The 19,443-nt window shown below is 39.2% G+C and overlaps 1 long non-coding RNA gene across 1 annotated transcript; it reads left to right on the top strand.

Annotated features, from left to right (window-relative positions):
- Nucleotides 1-202: 202 nt before the first annotated feature.
- LOC108955103 lies at nt 203-1,731 on the top strand. The gene is made up of 3 exons (XR_005546516.1): nt 203-382; nt 495-673; nt 1,548-1,731. It is a non-coding gene; the product is annotated as an uncharacterized LOC108955103 (long non-coding RNA).
- The last annotated feature ends 17,712 nt before the right edge of the window (nt 1,732-19,443 follow it).

The raw sequence follows: 19,443 nt of genomic DNA, 5'->3' as shown, positions 1-19,443 counted from the left end.
CAGAATCGTTCTAAACGTCTAAGTCTACTAACTAGTTGGCCAAAATCTTCATAGCAGTTTCCAACACCAGTTCAACACACAACGAATCCTTTGCCTTGGTGACTTTGGTTATTCTAACGCAGGGCATTTTGGTCATTTCATAAGACAAATATAAAAGGAATCCTTTTGCCTTCCGTCATTCCACGGATCTCCCACCCAAAAAAGAAACCCGAAAAATTACGAAGTTCTGGATTCTTCTGGGCGCCGCAAGCCTTTCACGTCCTCTCTAGCTTCGCCGCCGGCCGCCAGCTCCGTCGGTGGCCACAGCCGGTCTTCCATCTCCGATCACGGAAGACGCAAGGAGCTCGAACCTAGATCCTCTGGATTTCCTCTCTCGTCTGAGGTACATTTCCGTCGATTCTAAGTACTCATATGTCTCCCCCTACACGCCGTCACATTCTCCGACGGTCAGACCTTGCCTCGAACTGAATCACCTCCGGTTGCTGTGTGGAAAGCAACATCGAGAGTTGCGCGAGCAGGCTGGTGGATTCATCGGTGCAAATACTTCTTCGAGATCGGAGACAGAAGCTCGAGGCCCACGACTGAGTGTTCCGTCGGCCGTTGGCGTCGAATTACGAAGAGGCTCACGTCGCTGAGTTCGGCAATCAACTTCGGCTCCAGTTGAATCGCCGTGGTATGCACTTCGTGTTATACGGGGAGAGAGAGAGAAGAGTCGAGAAATCTTCGTAGACGGCCAGCTCCTTAGGACGTTCCAACGATGATGGAATTTGTCCATCAATTATCACACTCATCAAATCGTTTCTTTACCGATTAAACTCGCGTGTCGAATTTCGAATTCATTTCTCATAGCCGCAAACGAGATTCACTGTTTCTTCGGTCCATAAGGTTGCTGGTGGTAATTGGCTCGAGAGTACTGGTTTGAGTTCAACGCGGTGGTGTCAAGGTATGGGAGGTGCCATGTGTTAGACGACGCACAGAAGGTATTCGGTGAAATTATCCAAGACAAGGATCAGTAATGTTGCCTTGCGAAATTCAATTATGCTTAGCCTGGAACTGTAGGAATGCGCTCATCTCAGTTAGAGCATTCGGATTCCAACAAATAAGCCAAGTCAAACGTCTCCTTTTACGTATGATCATGTGCGATTTTGCTTCATGTTCTGTTTTCGTACTCATATTCCCATCTGTTAATGTTTCCTGTTCAGAGTACCTCGTTGCTCCTGCCTTTTACTTCATTGCCACAGAGACCTTTCTTGTTTCAATCAGTAGCCTGGAGTTGTTTGTCAAGTTGAGTGAAACAGAGTTGCTCTTCTTTGTTATTGAATGCTGTGACTCGTTATCAATTACCTTGAGTTAGATGTGGTCGATTTTCGATAAGATTCAGATCAAATAGTAATGACCACCAAAGCCCCCTCATCTTCCAGGTTCTTGCTTCTCATCTAAATGAAGTTCATAAGTAATTTGTGCATGTTTAAGAAATTGTGACATTCTGGTTGAGTATACGGAAGGGTGTCTTTAAGTCTGTGAACTTGACAAAGTTTATTTTTCAGGAGCAAGGCCCATGTAAGTGGGGCTACATTCTCGATTGGCTTCTTTTTAGTGGGTACCATAGCATTTCACCTAGAGGCCTGGAACAATGGCACATGCTTCCGGTATCATTTCCATTGCCTACTGAACATGCTGGATTAAGGGCTATACCTGCAGTACGTGCTCGCCATATGGTAATTTCTTGGTCATAAGTGTTGTAGATACATGTTCAATGCATGTTGATTTCTTGACTATGAGTACTGCTTCTAGATGTTAAATTGACTGCGTTTGGTTTGTATATGCTGGCTTCAATATGCTGGCTATGCGTGTTGATGCCATGTTTCATGTATGTTGTCTGGGTGGTTTGGTTTGTGAAAGATTAATACTTCCATAATTTATGAGTGTTTTGATAATATATTGCCTGTCCTGGTTGGTGCATTTTTACGGGTCCATTGATGAGTGGATGTATTATTCCAAATGGATTTCTTTCAATAAGCCGGTCCAAAGTTTTGAAATTTGGTTTGTTCAATGTCAATCTTCTTGTTGCGCATATTATTGGTGGGTGTCAATCGAACTAGTGATTGCCTAAAAATACCCTTTTTACCTATTGACTCACTATTTCGTTCAATTAAGGGGCAACTTTATTAAGGTAATATCATCTTTATGACATTGAGTTCTTTACCGTGCACATTTCTTTAGTGATGACATCCACTAACATATGAAAATTAGTTAAAATTTTATAAGGATCTCAATATGGAAAAATGGACACTTTAGTGTCTATATCCATTCCAATGCTCAGTGATTCCATAGCACTATATACACTTCTCATTTGAATGTATAAAATGCCAACTGAAACCAAAAATACAAAAAAAGAAAAACTCGAGAACAACAAAAAACTTCATCAAAAAATCATGGTTGACCATAGCTGATCCATGAGGACTACCCCAGCTCCTATCACTTCTAACTTCATTGAGACGCCAATAGTGGTCCCGAAATAATAGGAAAGAATGAAATTACCTAGACATTGAAATTTTAAAAAAAGTATAAGAAAAGTGAAGCTAACTAGTTATGTACCGGGTGAACGTAGAGAAATATCATGAATTACTTCTTCACGAAATAGGAGGAAGATCACAGCCATCCTTTCCATTGCCTTGATGGTCTTCAACTTTCTTGAGGCAAAACCAAAGGCTGCCATCCTCCCTGAAGGACCAAAGCTGAATGACAACATCCTTCATGAGTTCATTCCGCGCAAAAGGATGCGCGACTCCATTCCACCTCTCCGTCAACACGTAAGAAAAAATTCTGCTCTTGTAATTCCACCTCTTCAGTCACAATCCGTGAGAAACTTCGAGGCACGGCTCAATGAGGGAAACCTTAATGCCCTGCTTCCTATCTAGGATTCGGATCCCGACCTTGCATCTGCTGAATTTTGTCCATGTACTTCGTCGGCAATTTGCTTGGTCCGATTAGAGCCGCGAGACCCGTCTTGGGAGTTTTCTTGGGTTTCTTGGAAACTCTTCCCCATTCTTCTTGGGTTTCGGACGAATCAAATGTACGCGACCTCTTCTTGTGGTTCTCAGCGACAGCTCTCGAAGGCTCCTGCTTCTTGTTTTGGACAACGACAAATGGGTCAGAAGTTGACGTCTGGGCGTGGAATGTCGGCCTTCGCGCTCGCGGGGATCTCTTCTTCCGAACGATCCATCCGACACCGATTGACCCAAAAGTGGTGGTGGTCACGAGGGTGACCTTCTTCTCACCATCGCGATCAAAGATGGAAGGCCCAAGACTTAGCTTTCCCTCAGAGATGAAAGAAGCTACGTCTGCCAAGAGATTGAGAGATGAGAAATCGAGCTTCATCTTTCTCTCCCCCTTTGAAAGACGGTTTGCAGACCGAAAGTAGACCGTCGCTGCCGGAAAACTTTGATACCCCATTATCGCCTAGTGATGAAGAGATGAACAGACGAAGAGACGATGATCGTAAGTTTTCACAGAGAGAGAGAGAGAGAGAGAGAGAGAAAGAGAGAGCGACGAAGAAGGGGTGAGAGGGAGGGGAAGAAGAAAGCTAGTGCGAATCCAAATTAGGAAATATTAAGAAATACTTGAAGAAGATTGAGAATTCTGAGTGGATCATCAGTGAGATGCGGGAGTTTCAAAATAGGAAAGATTAGGGCTTTGTGACCGTTGAGTGCTTAGTCGGACGAGTGATTCTGAAAAATAATGTTGTCAATCTCCGATTAACCACGAATTGTTGTCTGCCCCCCGAATTTTTCACCAAAAAAATTGTACTTCGATTTTAATTGCACGTGTCTTACGATTCTCTGGATTTTAATTACACGTGTACTTCAAAACAGAGCATGATTTTGCGGGGAGCCGAGAGCTGATAAAACATTATTACTGATTTCTCTGTCACAGGTCTTCTCCGTCGTTCTCAATCGCCAGAAATCTGCCGTGGCTGCCGATCTCCACCGCTCCCACCACGGCGCCAAAACTCCTCTTTTCTGCCCTGTTTCTGGCCGGGAAGTTTGAATTAGTTGGAGTACACTTTTCCGATACTTCCTTAGGCGTACCCTTTTTCTTCAAAACACTGGTGTGCGTACTTCTCCAACATTTGAAGGTCCTTTATTTCCATAAGAGTAAATTTTTATCACAGACAAGGAAAACGAGAAGAACTCAATATTGTCACCGCTTGTAGTCTCGAAAATTAAAACAAACATCATAAGAACATGCTAATTCATCAAAATTTCTTTATTCTCGCTTTTTCCTCAATGTCTAGGGGCCAAAATTGGGAAAAGTGCCAAAAGTCATAAACCTTTTATCTTTGTGCAAATTTAGTCCTAAACCTTTTTCGGTGCCAATTCGGTCCTAAACCTTTTTAAGTTGTGCCAATTCAGTCTTTTAGCGGCAATTTTGACCGGATTTTGCTGACCGGACGCCGGCCGGCGCGTGGCTGTCGGCGGCCCGCGTGGACAACTTTTAACAATATTTTTTTATTTTTAAATATTTTTTTTTTTTTATTTTGATTTTTTGATTTTTGTCTTTTTCCTCCAGCCAGTCGGGTAGGGGGCGACCGGCCAGAGGGTGTCGCCGGCGAGGGCGAGGCCGACCTCGCCGGATCTGCAATCGAGGCGAGGGCGAGCCCGCCATGGCCGCCTCGCCGGATCCGACCATGGGCGATGAGCGAGGCTCGCCTCGCCGGATCCGGCGAGGTTGAGCCTCGCCGGCCCTCGCCCGACCTCGCCGAGATCGAGGTCATGGGCGGGGCTTGCCCTCGCCAGCCTCGGCGGATCGGCGAGGCTCGACCTCGCAGATCCGGCGAGGGCGAGCTCGCCCATGGCCGCCTCGCCGGATCGAGGCCATGGGCGGCGAGCCTCGCCCATGGCCGGCGAGGGCCGGTGAGGCTCGACCTCGCCAAATTCCGGTGAGTGGCGAGCCTCGCCCATGGCCGCCCGCCGGATCGAGATCGGGAGGCTCGACCTCGCCCATCCGTGAGGTCGAGCTCGCCCATGGCGATCCGGCGAGGCGGCCATGGGCGAGGCTCGCCTCGCCGGCCCTCGCCCGCCGGCGGTCGCACGGCCGGTCGCGGACCTCGGCGACCGGCTGGAGGAAAAAAAATAAAAAAAATTATTAAAATATTAAAAGTATTTAAAAAATATTTAAAATAAAAAAATATTCAAATATTATTTAAAAGTTGTCCACGTCGCGCCGATCATGCCACGTCGCCGGCGGTGTCCAAATCAGCAAAATCCGGCTAAAATTGACGGGAAATGACTGAATTAGCACAACTTAAAAAGGTTTAGGACTGATCGGCACCAAAAAGGTTTAGGACTAATTAGCACAAAGGCAGGTTGGGGACTTTTTACAGACTTTTCCGCCAAAATGCCACCATAATGCCATGGACAAAATTTCCATTGATTAAGACATCAGAAAAAACACATGATGGAAAAATTTAAGAAACTATAGAAAAGGGTATGCTTATCAAGTGGATTAATAGACATTTGATAATTTTCATGCAAAATTTACGGCTTTGGTCTTCTAGTCTTTTGATCCAACTCCACTCGAAGACCTAGCTCTGCAATCTCCGGTGTATTAACAGTTCCCCAGAGCTCCAATTTAGCAACTGCTTGTTGGTTTCTGGTATTTCCCTCGAACAAGTTTCTGATTGTCCAAATACCCCCTTCTCTCAAGAACGGGTTATCTTCATCTGCAACGCACTGCTGCATAAGCAGAGTAATCCCATTCTTGCATCTGAACTTATCTTACATGCTCCTCCCCCAGTACAAATAGTTGCCGATGACTGCAATAATGTCTCTGCGAAACCCCTCGTAAGGGTACTGTTTCAGTTGTTAAGAATCTGCACTGCCTTGGTGGTGACCCTGATTAAGGGCTTTTCTGATAATTGGGGGAGGCTCAAGTTCAAGGAGCAAATGTAGAAGCGAATTCAAAAGACCCGAGGAGAGAAGTGCGCCTCTTGCATTTCCCATGGGTCCTCATGCCCCATACTGTGCGCAAATTATCTCTCAGCGTGGTGAGTGTGTAACCAAGGACATTGATATGAGAGGACCCTGTAGGAAGACTTAACTTGCCCTCCCCCAGAAAAATCAACAAGCCCGCTAGCTTTTCTGAATACTCCGAGAATGTATAATGTAAACTCATTAGAGATAGTGACGACATTTATTCTCCCACAAGTGCTAATGAGAAACGCTTGATCGGGTGAAAACTCATCACAGCCCAACTGTACATCTTTGCTGTCATCAGTAAGAGCAACAGCTAGTTCAATAAATAAAGTAGGTAAATGTGCTTCTTCTAAGCAGATGACTGAGAGAAGCAAATTAAACCATTCTTCTCGAAATCCAACAGTCAAACAAGAGAATATGACATTATGTGATGAAGACAAGAATGCAATTAGGTTCAATCAAAGTGGGAGGAAAAGAACTTGAGAAAGTGACCTAAAGAGAAGCAAGCGAAAATGGAACGTACCTATTGACGCAGTCCGAGCAATTTCCGACACCAAAGACAAACCAGGATCTTCGCATGGCTCTGCCACACATACAGGATTCCCATCTTGACAAGTATATAGTATCATACACAAAGGATCGACTATGTCTTGGCTCCAAATTCTTGCAGGCATGAGAAATTCATTCGGAAAGAACTGAACCCAAATAGTTTGTTCCAGCCATTGAGACATTTGCTAGAGCGTGCAGGGCTATCCTGACGGCTTTACAATCTAAAGCAGGGCGCGCATCGGAGCCCTCAAGATGGTCAAAGTGATTCCAACTCCATTCTTCTCAATGAAAGTATTCTGATTTACGACTTCTCTAAGCACATAGGTTCCTCAGAAGCTTTAGTGATGGTACCAGAATTTCAGAATTTAAATATTTTAAGTGTCCTTGAATTAGATCAAGTATCAAAGCAAGGACACTCCTTGAAGCAGGATCCGCACGGCCATCTGCATTTCTTTATATTTTCGCCAGAAACTTCTGAGGCATCCGCTAGACTTGTGGTTTTAGAATCAGCAAACAACCGGTCGAGGATATCTTCTGGCAAAGAGGACCCCACGTTCTTGTCCATTGAAGATTAATTGTTCTTTTGGCTGCACCCGCAGAAAGCATTGTTCTTTTGGCTGCACCCGCAGAAAGCACCTAATGAACTATGCGGCGTTTTTTTTACCCCAAAAAAAACAAAAACTACGCTTTTTATCGTACAAGGAACTATCAAAGACTAACTTCCATCGGGAGTCAAGGTCCTCAAGCTGAAAACTTGTCCGCAAAGCATGCCCCAATAAGAAAAAAGGCAACATATCGATTCATCAACAGTAAGGGGTTCCACGTAATAAGCGCAAAATCCACCCTTCAAACACTTGGTGGGCACGAACTACAAAGTGCATAAGAGCAAGCGGGATCCCCGTTTGATGCTAACTCTGCCACAGAACTACCGTTGATATGCTTGCGATCATAACCTTCATCCCTTCCAAATGCTAATTGAGCTCTCCAAGGTGATTCCCGTAAAACCAAATTATGAAGATAGAATTGGGGGGTAAAAATGAAATTAGACGTGGAATTTAATTCGAATTTGCCTTCTCCTTCTCGGATTTTAGGAAAAGAAAGAGAACTTCAAGAGGTTTCTGTGAGATTCTCAAACGAAGAGGCCCAACGCCTTTACAGAAAGTTCGCTGAGAAAGAGTGTTTTGCTTACTTGTGCAAAATTATTTTCTTGATCTGGTCATATGTATTTTTGGCTTCTAAAGAAAAAAAGACTAATAAAACACCAATATATTTTGGTGCAATTTTCATTCCTATTGAAAAATGAGAGCAGCGGAATTTTTTCTTTTGATTTCATTATTGATGAACGTGAAAATTAAAAATGTTTTCGGTCATGCTAACCCGTACATACCAGTCTACGAATACAAGATGTGAATCTTGATATCTATTTACATTTATTTACCTCGCACATTACATTTTTCTTGGTGCACATCAATATTTGAAAGTTCCCATCATTGCTAATTAAGGTCGTCTCTTCCCGGTTTTGCCTCATCATTCCACAATGTCTCTTGAAGTATGGGATATGAGGGTCTGCCTATAGCTTCTCTTGTGTTGCGCTGTTCTTATCGCAATACCGGGGCGCGTTGTTCTCTGGCGTAGTTCAGGTATGGTCTATTGATTAAGGGGTAGAACCTGCGTCGATGAAGTTCCACGTGTGATTGACCAGCGAGTGCTGAATGATGAGAAATAGAAGAAATCTAACGGAAAGCAGAAAGAGAGTTGAGAGGCTGTTGCATAAGAGAAATTGGACTGAGAAAGGGAAAGAAAAAGAAATAACTATTAAAAAATAAATAAAATAAACGGAAAAAAATAAAAGATGAAAGATAAAAATATTTGGAAAATACAGTTGTCGGATAGGTTGTTAAGTCTCAAGAATAATTTTATTTGAATTTCATTTAGTCTGCGATGTTATACTTTAGGAAGTTACATTCATGATTTTCGGGATAAAATGAATTTTCATTCGTTTTACACAAGAAAAGCTATAAGCAAAAGTTACATTCATGATTTTTGGGATAAAATGAATTTTCATTCATTTTACACAAGAAAAGCTATAAGTAGATAGTCAAACACAACCAGGTGCAATTTAAATGTTATTCCTTTTTGACTTAAATCGAGTTGTAATAAAGAAAGCTGTATACATGATGCTAAAATCATCACAAGAAAATGAACCATGATGATATTACATGTACAAAGTTATTGCAATAGAACCCCTTCTCTTTAGGAGAGATCACGGAAGTCCTCCTAAATTAAGCATCTCATGACTAGACCAGACACGGAGATCTGTACAAGTCAGTTCCCCATTTCGTTTTCAGTAACTGTTGCTGTAAATCTTCTCAAGCTCTATTGTTCTTTCCGGGATGGAACAATCCTTTTTCAGAATGGACGATCGAACCATCTTTATTGGAATCCTAACTGCACAAGCAGATATATGATGTGATAATATGTTGACCGCTAATTAGTGAGACAAATGTAGGATGCCAAGACACCAAGTCTGACAAAATACTCAACATGAGGACATGGACGAGGAACTCCTTATTTCGTTGTAGTCCATGTCTGTCGAGTTGCTTGAAGGCAACCACCTAACGAAAAAGGAAAGCGTGATTTCATAGGCCTCACATCTTTCCAAGATAAAGAAGAGGGAGCGAGTAGAAGCCCCTCTATCACCTGCCCAGTCCCCTAGAGAGTTCCTTTGTATGCTCGACGAAATCCACCTTCACCACAACAAGCACTCCCATCACATATTCTTCATGGCCTTGGCTACCTCGTGGAAAGTGAAATTCTGGCCATGACATTTCCACTCTCGACTTCCTCTCCCTTTTTTTCGCCTCCGGGCTTAGGCTTCTTGATTCCAAAGAAGCGATATGACAAGTGAAAGGAGGAAAGATGAATTTTCAACCGAGCACAGAAAGACACAACAAATGACCAACTACTACTAATATCAGATGTTACATATCTTAATCATGAAAGTTCAGGTACTATTTAATGCACTAGTTAGATCTTCCGCACCACAGACTTAGGACCTATAAAGCTCATGATTGCCCCATGCAACATCTCCCAACGAAGCAATTTCCAAAAGACTGATATTTGAAGAACAAATTGCATGAATCACGCTTGGAGATACAAAAGGGGTCTTTTAGAATCTTCATGTGGATACTTTGTTTCTCATCATGCATCAAATGTTGATTCATATCTGTTTGTGAGACCAAACCTGATGAATACTATCATTACCATTCAGTATGGGCAAACCTGATGAGTATTCTAGGTTCCCAATTCAGGTCTTTAGCCATTACATTGGCGCTTCTAATGAAATTGAAAATCCTGAGGTTACTGTAAATGGGTATCATTGACCCCACTTATCTCTCAGCCAAAGAGAAAAGTAAACATCAATAAAGGGACACAGAAGAGAAATCAAAAACTCGATTTTCGAGGCATTCATAAATTAGTCTGTGGAAGATCGTTACTCGTCAAAATTTAAATGGGTTTTCAATTAGGACTAAGCTTCCAGAGAGCATCAACAGAAGGAAAAAAGACGTGGAAAGCAAAACTGGCAGTGGGCAATAGATACCATCGAGAGCAAACGAATGATCAAACAATACCTGTTTCAGTTTCTGTAACAAAATTATCAAGACAATAACATTCATGCGGCAGTTCTGTGAAGTAAAGTGAATTACTAGACTTGCACTATCCATGACGTGTTCCCTCGAACATGTATACCCTTAGACTCCACGAGAACCCAAAAAAAAAAACGAGAAATTATAAATACAGAAGTTCATTGTACAGAAGACCCCCAACTGATTGGTCTGCTGAAAAAGAGTAGGTCTGAAAGTGTTTGGCCAATGACAAGAATTGTGCTTGTATGCTTTAAATTAATCTCTTCCGTTGAGCATACGCGCTTTGCGCCAATAACATATATCTTGGAATTTAAATTAATTTTTTCTTAAAATTACATATATCAAACTTTTAATTTCTCTTATGGAATTTGACTTATTCTGAATTTTAGCTTAAATCTTAGCATTTTGTATTTCCATTATAGAACTATTTTGGAGTTGTTGGTTAATTTAATTTCAATTTCATCTCTATTCACCTATCTATATTGATTCTCATTCAAAAAGTTACTTGAGTTTTGACTTCAACTTAGCCGCTGAAGTTTGATTCATCCGATATAATCGCATTTATTTAAGAAGTTAATATACATATTAAATTTATTCCATGTAAATAGTTCATACATCTGCAATCAATTAAAGGGTCAAAATTCAACCACTCACCCCTTTTTAATCTGACTGTAATTTCCTTAAATGCCACCATACTTTATAAAAATCACCTACACTGCCAAACTTGATCCCCAAATATGTTCCCCTCTTCCCCCAGAACAATGGAGAGAGAAAAAGGGCAACATCAAATGTGGACAAAACTACGATGCTATTGACAATAATTTGAGAAAGACATTCAACACGCATACACACACATATATGCAAAGAAAGGGAGTGTCCCTTTGTTGATATGTTAGAGGGCATAAAAAAAATTACTTATGGTTAAAATGTATGAGAAAAGCCAATTAGTGGTCAGTTCAAGAGATGAGATTTGTCCAAAAATCAAATTGAAGATTGAGGAGGAAGAAATGAAGTCTAGGTTTTGCATTCCAAAGCTTCCATATTCGAAGTAGAAGTAAATGATGACATGTTTTATGGTTGATCCGAATAAGAAAGAAAAAAGAAGAAAAAAGAAGAAAAAAAGTAAAGAATGAAAAAGACAAGAAAGAAAAATTATTAAAATTTTGAAAAAAATTTAAAATATTATTAAAAATTATCAATGTTAGTATCATTCATATCACATAGGACAATCGGCGTTTGCATTAGCGATTTTATGCCAAAATGACATAATAGACTAAATTAGCAAAACGTGAAAAAGTTTAGAACTCAATTTGCACAATTATAAGGCTTATAATTGAATTGATAATAGTGCAATTAAGTTTGTGACGTTTAGGACTCAATTCTCTCATGACCTTCGAACCTAATATCTCATATTATTTTATCGTTTTAATTTACATAGTCGAACGGGTGAGGGTTTATCAGAAGAACGATTAGTGAAGTTGTGAAGATGATGAGTAAGGTATGATGAGAGGGAGCTAATAGTGGTGCTTGGAGCTGCTTATATGTAGAGGCATTTAAGAGTGTGCTCGTTTCGTAAAAAATGAGTTGAAAAAAATAATCATTTATATCGCTTACAAAAATAATTAAATTTAATATTTTCCGTTTCCTACAAAATAATTAGATATAGATTGTTATCGATAATGAAAATATTTTCTGTTCACTAGTTTTTCTAAATAATATAAGAAATCAATTTTTGGAAAATATTTTCAAATATTTCATTTAGCACAAACAAATGTACCCCAAATCATTCGTAAAAAAAAAAAAAGTATTAATTAACAAGTTTTTTTTTTCCCGTGGATTGAAAACATCTTGCGTGAGCACTTCAAAAAGAGTGGTTGTATCAAAATTTGATTAAGGAGGAGGAGGTAAGAGATTATGTGGTGGCAAATGCGCAATAAGTTGGCCCGTGGAACCGTGGATCTACTCCATGACTCGAGAGAAAGAAAGTCAATGCGTCATGATTCAAAATCAAGGGCCCCACCTACGACGACTCAAGCGATCCTACCTAGGAAATTTGAGCCAAAAGATGTAGGCCCCAACTCCAGGAAAAAGGTGCTCACAAAAGGACGTAAGCTCCCCACCGTCCTTCAATCATTACTTCCAGAAAAGGACCATAGTGTCCTTCGTCATTGCCATGTCTTATTAGACTGCAAATTATAATCATTATCAACACATAAACTAATCAATTATAAATATGGATAATATCCATATTTGTCACCCACCTATAGAGAGAAGGGATGGAGCAAAACCACCATTATTTAAAGAAGAAAATAATTACATAAATTGATACACATTCCAAATGACATATTTCAATTGTTATTCATCCCACATGATATTATCTCATCCGAGCAATGCTGACTATATGAGAATTAGTCCACTAAATTTATGGCAAACTCAATTAATAGTGGATTTCCCCATTAATTATGATCGCCCTGATATATTAATTAAGAAATTTTCTTTATTTATTGACCAACTGTTTTATGTGTTATGGTCATAGGATATAAATACTATGTAAAATAACTTCTCGACAAGGTAAGGAAAAAAGTATTTTATGTATGAATTATATGAAAATGTAAAGAAAAACCTTTCAAATTTAATTCTTGATTTGTGCTATGATAAAGCGGTTAATAAAGGTTCAATCCCCCAGTATAAAGTACAAACAAATTTTAAAAAAAACACAGGTCCAAATCATTTGGTAGTTGGGTCGTCTCAATCGATTTTACGCTCGCATCTTATCAATTGAACTGGCATCCTCTTTACTTGCCTCACATGCGCATTCTCGGCATAGAGAGAAGGAAATTCAAAAACCTAAAAAGCGCGATTGACGAATGGGTGGACACGTGCGCGAAAACATCATCCAGAAGTGGGACCCAATTCCTCTTGTCTTTGCTTTGGCTGGGCCGATAACGTTGACAAGGGAGGCTTCGTACTGCGTTCCTTCACCATGTCCGTGTCCGAATAGTTTGTGCTTGCTGTGCTAATTGCAACCCCACAGGACCCACTTTCTCTCTATCGCTCCTTAGTCCAAAGTCCAACGCACCCATTTTCTCTTCATTCTTGGCAGCGAACTCGGATCGATTTAGTGCAGGGTTATGCATCCAAAGATAAAATAACGGGAATTATCTAGTGTAGCTCCAATTGTTAAAGAGAAGGCTTTCATGCACAAGACAAAACCATAGAAGGCGAAGCGATTAATTAATTAGTTGAGCAAAAGCTACTTCGAGAAGGAAAGAAGTTAATATTCTTTCTCATTTTGGAGCAAAGAAAAATATGCAAGTATTGGAGGGGAAATATTGCATCCGTGCGATCAAATATCTTATTTGTTGGTGTTTAATTTGGTCCTGGAACGGTAGTGGTGGGCACTTACTTCGTTCGTAATGTAATTAGTCAATTGAGGAGGAACATCTGGAACTAGCGTGCCAAGAAGGTCAGGTATTTTTTTCAACCCCATCTTCAAGTCTCACCCACGTGAGGCCTGCCATTCAAAGTCTACGAAGGACCACACGTCTTTCCGGTTCATAGCATATTAGTTGCATTATGCACCTTTATCTTCTATTCAGTTCAACCGGTTCTCTATATACTTGAAAGGCACCGCATTGAGTACATACAACAGTTCAGTGAATGAGAAAGAATCTAAAGAAATTGAAACTCACTCGATAGCTTGTAAGAGAGAGGATAGATGGGCATAGTAATATCTAACACCGTGCTATCCTTTTAACGCTATTTTTAATGGGAGTGAGGCATTATCACCGATTCCTACGTGCAAAATGATACTATATTTGACTATCTATTTTTCACATTAGTAAGTTATTAAAGTATTATGATTTATGAAAATCTAATTAAAAGGAAAAGCGGGGCAAAATACAAGCCCAACCATTCCGTGTGACGTAAACGGGGGGGATGCTGTTTATCACGCTTTTCACATTAGTAAGTTATTAAAGTATTATGATTTATGAAAATCTAATTAAAAGGAAAAGCGGGGCAAAATACAAGCCCAACCATTCCGTGTGACGTAAACCGGGGGGATGCTGTTTATCACGCTTTTACATCATCAATATGATAACGTGACGTCATAAGGGCTAGAATATTATAAGCTCATTTTGAATCTGCAATTTTGGAAAGATCCTTTGTTCCAATATCGCTAGATATTAAGAGCACGTTTAGTAACGTTTATATTTCGGGAAACAATTTTTGAATAGAAATATGTTTTTTGTTTTTATTCTCATGAACAATTTCTGAGTATAAGAACGCGTTTGTTAACTGTAAAAAATTTCTATCTCAGGAATAGAAATTCGTTTGGTAAACTTATCTTTTAATTTTTCAATTTTTCATTATATATTTCATTTTTTTTCTTCTTTCTTTTTTTTTTTTTTCCTTCTTTCTCTTTGTGGCTGGTCGCCGACCACGGCGGCGGCCAGCGATCGACTGGGCGAGCTCCGGCGAGCTCGCCGGAGCCTCACCAGTGGCCTTGATGACCAGGCGAGGCTCTATTTTGTAACTTACCTTAAAAAAAGTGATTAAAGGGAAGGGGTGGATAAAAACATGATTCTTTAAAACAATCTCGTATCCATGGATACACAATCAAGATATTCATCTTGCATGATGTCGTCACATTCAAGTAATTCTAGATATGTCAAAATCGGCCAACAAATTTTTTGGCAAACTCAGTAAACAGAGCATTTCTCCATTAATTACAATCAACATGTTTACCGTTCTTTATTGACCATCTTTTTTATGTGCTATTGTCATATGATATAAGTACTATGTGAAAAAAACTTCTCAACACAGCAAGGAAGAAAGTATTTCATGCATGAGTCATATGAACACCTAAAGAAAATCTTTGCGAATTTAATTCTTGATTTGTGCTTCGATTAAGCTGTTAATAAAGGTGCAATCCCCCACACAGATCAAGTACAAACGATTTTTGGAACCAAAAAAAAAAAAAAAACCAAGAACAAATCATTTGGGTATTTGGACCGTCTCAATCGATTTTAAGCTAGCAACTTGTTAATGGAACGGGCATCATCTATACTCGCCTCGCATGCGCATTCCCGGCGTAGATAGAAGGAAATTTATTAACGTAGAAAGCGTGATTGACGAATGGGTGGACACGTGTGCATAAGTGGGACCCATTTCCTCTTGTCTTTGCTTTGGCTGGGCCTATAACATCGACAGAGGAGATTTCGGACTCTCTTTTATCTAAGTGGGCCCCGCATGCTCATAATTTACTTTACTTTTTACCCCGAAGTCCAAAACGGCCGTCTTATCTTCTCTTCGTTCTTGGCTGCGAAATCGAATTGATCTAGTGCAAGCTTGTACGTCCAAGGGGAATATAATGGGAATTAGCTGGTGGAGCTTAACACTCTTTATTTCTTAGTCACTTTTAACTAATGTTCGCACTCCAATTTTATGTTGAATCTGGGCTGCTATTACGCCTGAGGGACTGCTTGCATTCTAAACATATCTAAAGTTGCTAGTTTGATTAGTATGATGGATGAACAATTAACAAGGGACAGCAAAGCAATTTGACTTTAAGCATCAAGAAAAAAGAAAAAAAATGGCAAATGAGATTGATTAATTTGTTATTATTTATGAATAGAGTGTGAATTGATCTGAAAGAAGACTTTCTAGTCTTTGTTTATTCCAAGATTCCTAAGATTGACTAATTGGTTATCCTTTATAAAAGAATATGAATTGAATTAGGAAAATGACAAAGACTTTATTGTCTTCATTTATTCCAAGATTCCAAGTTCTAATCGTTGTCATGTTATTAAGCTTTCGGGAAGCACCATGATGAGGACAAATTGTATATTGACCCAGTTAGGTACATATTGTTGACAAATTTGTGTAAAATCACCAGGGGAATTAGTAAAATGTCAAGAGAAATCGAGGATAATTAAGAGACGAATATCTTTTGTTAGTATTATTGCTAACAAAAGCATACACCCACAAGTTGTGTGCACGAAAAGTTGATATTTAAAAGATTTTATAAAAACGTATTTGCATGAAATATTATTTTTATTATTTAAATAAACGATTTTTTTTTTAAATAATCGAAGCAATTGCGCGCGCGCGCATATATAGAAAGAGAAAAATATCGTAATAATTTTTTAGGTTGTTTATTACTCTAAAAAGATTCAAACTTTAAAATCAGCATATGTTAGAGATGCGATAAATTTATTAATCTACAGATTTATCCATTAATAGAATATCTCCAAAATAACTCATGAAGTATATATTTCGAAGAAAAAAATTATGGTTCAGAAAAATAAGAGGTCTTTTTTACTTTATATAAATGATTTCTTTTTTCGTTTGCTTCCAAAGACATAATTGACTTGCCCACAGTGTAAACAATACCCCCGTGATTGCAGCAAATTCTCCATTCACTTAATTGAGCCGCAGCCTCCATTTTTGACGAAATTCAAACAACTGGCAAAATGGGGATGTGATATGGGAATTTGCTGGTCTCCCTCCTCTCCTTCACCAATTTCTCCTCTAGACTTGAATTCATTGGATAGGATACATCGCAATTTGATTGAGACTCCATGTGGATGTCACGTGTGGACCCACAAGTTCAACAGTTGTAATTCATTTGATCAGTTTGACCTGAACATATAAGTAATTCTCTTTCTTTATCAAAAGAAGCATTTTTTCCGTTGTTGCGTATAATTAATTTTGGCATGTCTGGGACCTCTAAATCTGCTTCACCTCTGTGTCTCAAGCTTTTGAGTTACTCTCATCACTTATGAGAAAAAGTACAATTAATTTGAGCTCAAAGCTTACCTAACCTAAAATGGATTTGAAGGGGCATCTCCTAGTAAGGTGAGGGCAGTTTGTCGCTCTGGCCTAAAATGACTCCTCCTAGTTCTTTTCCCACCAAATCAAGCTGAAAAAACTTCAATCCATCTCCTTATTCACACCACATCCATGATATGAGATTGATGTTAGAATAATCGTGGGTAGACGAGTCATCACTACTAGATAAATAATCTTTCGAAGCACTATAATAGTTTTTTTTTTTTATGTAAAATTAATTCTACGTGAACACGGATAATCTAGACACATGATTGGATATGTATGTTGAATCCGAGTAGTTAAATTATGTGAGGTAATTTCTTTCGTTCTTTTTTGATTGGCTAATCCCAATCCCAATCCCCGAGTCATCCTCGAATTAATAAAACACATTACCAATGAAGTGTGATTAGTTAGTGGAATTGGGATTAGACACCACCATGCCCATCTAATGACACGCTCAGTAGAGATATCTTTTCAACCCCCTTATTCAAGTCCAAACACGTGAGGCCAAACATTCAAAGTCATCGTAGAATGACCCCACGCCTTTACTGTATATAGAGATGGCAAAATGGGTTTTAGACCCGTATATGACCCATTTAAATCATAAATGAGTCATGTATGGATCACTTATTTTTAAAGAAACTAGTTGAATAGGTTTAAAAATTGAAGGTTTAAGATAAATGAGTTTTAAATGGGTTGGACTTAGAATCCATTTTCAAGTAAAGTCTCACAATCTCTCTCTTTCCTCTTTAACTTTATAAAAATATATTTTTAAAGAAATCAAAATTATAATTATTTTTTTATATTTCAATTTTCTTTTCTTTTTCTTTCTTCTTCCTCCTTCCTTAGCCGGTGGCCAACAAGGCAATGGTCGGCGATCAGCCAAGTAAGGCTTGAGTTCGCTGGATTCGACAACGCGGCGGCCTCGCCGATGTTTGGTGAGGCTCGAGCTCGCTCAATGCCAATGAGGTGGAGACCTCACTGATGTCTAGCAAGGCTTGAGCCTTGCCAATCTCGCAAGCCTTGAGCTTGCCAGTGTCGGTTGAGCCCAGCTAGTTGGAGGCTCGCTTGTGGCCTGTCGCTGGTTGTTGTAGTGACCGGTAGTTGACTCGAAGAAGAAGAAAAAAAGAAAAAGAAAAATTATATTCTTTACAAAAAATAAAAATAATTAAAAATTCAATTTTTAGAAAGTTATAAAATTTGAAAAGTATTTTAGCAATACCGTTTTAAAAAAAATTATAAGAAATAAGTTTTCTCAAATTTAGTTAAATGAGTTGGGTATGAGTCAAATATGGGTCGGGTCGGGTATTGATAACAAATTTTACACTACGATAAATTGGTCATAAACGAATTAAATTGGTTGATTTGGATTGGACTATTTATGACATGACCTAAACCCAACCCAACCCACTCGTTTAATAGGTCTAACTATATAGTATCTGTCGTATCATATTGTTTGTATCACACGCTCATCTTCTATCCAGTTCAGCTCATTCTCTATACTGAGAAGACGCATCTCTCTCGGAAGCTGTCAAACGAGTTCTTATTTCAGATTTTAGTCATGTGGTTGGGTCTTTATCTTGCCCCGCTCAGCCTGTGAAATTAAACTTTCCTAGGCCAGAATAATTTAATTGTTAACGGTAGATAGTAAAATATAAGAGCATTTTGCATGCAGGAATGGGCGATAATGCCTCGCTCCCTATACATGTACGTGTGTTTCACGTTGATCGTCAGGCGGCCGATTCCCTAAAAAGTCAGTCCAATAATTACACCTGGCATGGTTAAGGTGGGACATGTTGTCTATCATCTCGCCCTCGGTGACGGTGACAGCTTATGAATAGGATGACGAAATCCACGTGACGTCGCAGAGGCTTAGACCACCATGGGTACAAACTATTTATTGAACCACTTCATGCATCTGTTGAAATTTCTATGTGAGATCCGAAGACAATTAATTTCAACTAACTCTTTGGGAAAATTAAGCTAAATGCTCTAATTGAATTTTCGGACTAGTAATAATAGAGTTGAAGTATAAAAAGATAAAGACTTCTTGCATTTTTAACTAATTTCTTTTGCCAAACATGTTTATCTTATGAGAGATAATATCGGAGATAAAAAATTAAAGATTTTAAACTGTTAGATTTGGTAATGTTTAAATTTTTATGAACTCTTCATTTTTTTTTTGTTTGTGACTAATTTCCATGCTCGACCGCTATTATGCCTTAGAGAGTGCTCACATATTAAATAAATCTATGGTTGCTAGTTTGTACGATGGGTGAACAATTATTAACGAACAGCAAAGCGATTGTGTTTTAGCATCAGGAAAAAAAGGAAAAAAATATAAATGAGACTAATTAATTGGTTATACTCTATGGACATAGTATGAATTGATCTAAAAAAGAAAAACTCTTTTGTTGTTTGTTTATTCCAATATT

Source organism: Eucalyptus grandis, chromosome 9 (assembly GCF_016545825.1).
Source record: "Eucalyptus grandis isolate ANBG69807.140 chromosome 9, ASM1654582v1, whole genome shotgun sequence".
In the NCBI taxonomy this organism is placed as follows: Eukaryota; Viridiplantae; Streptophyta; class Magnoliopsida; order Myrtales; family Myrtaceae; genus Eucalyptus; species Eucalyptus grandis.
This window is presented reverse-complemented; position numbering and strand designations above follow the sequence as displayed.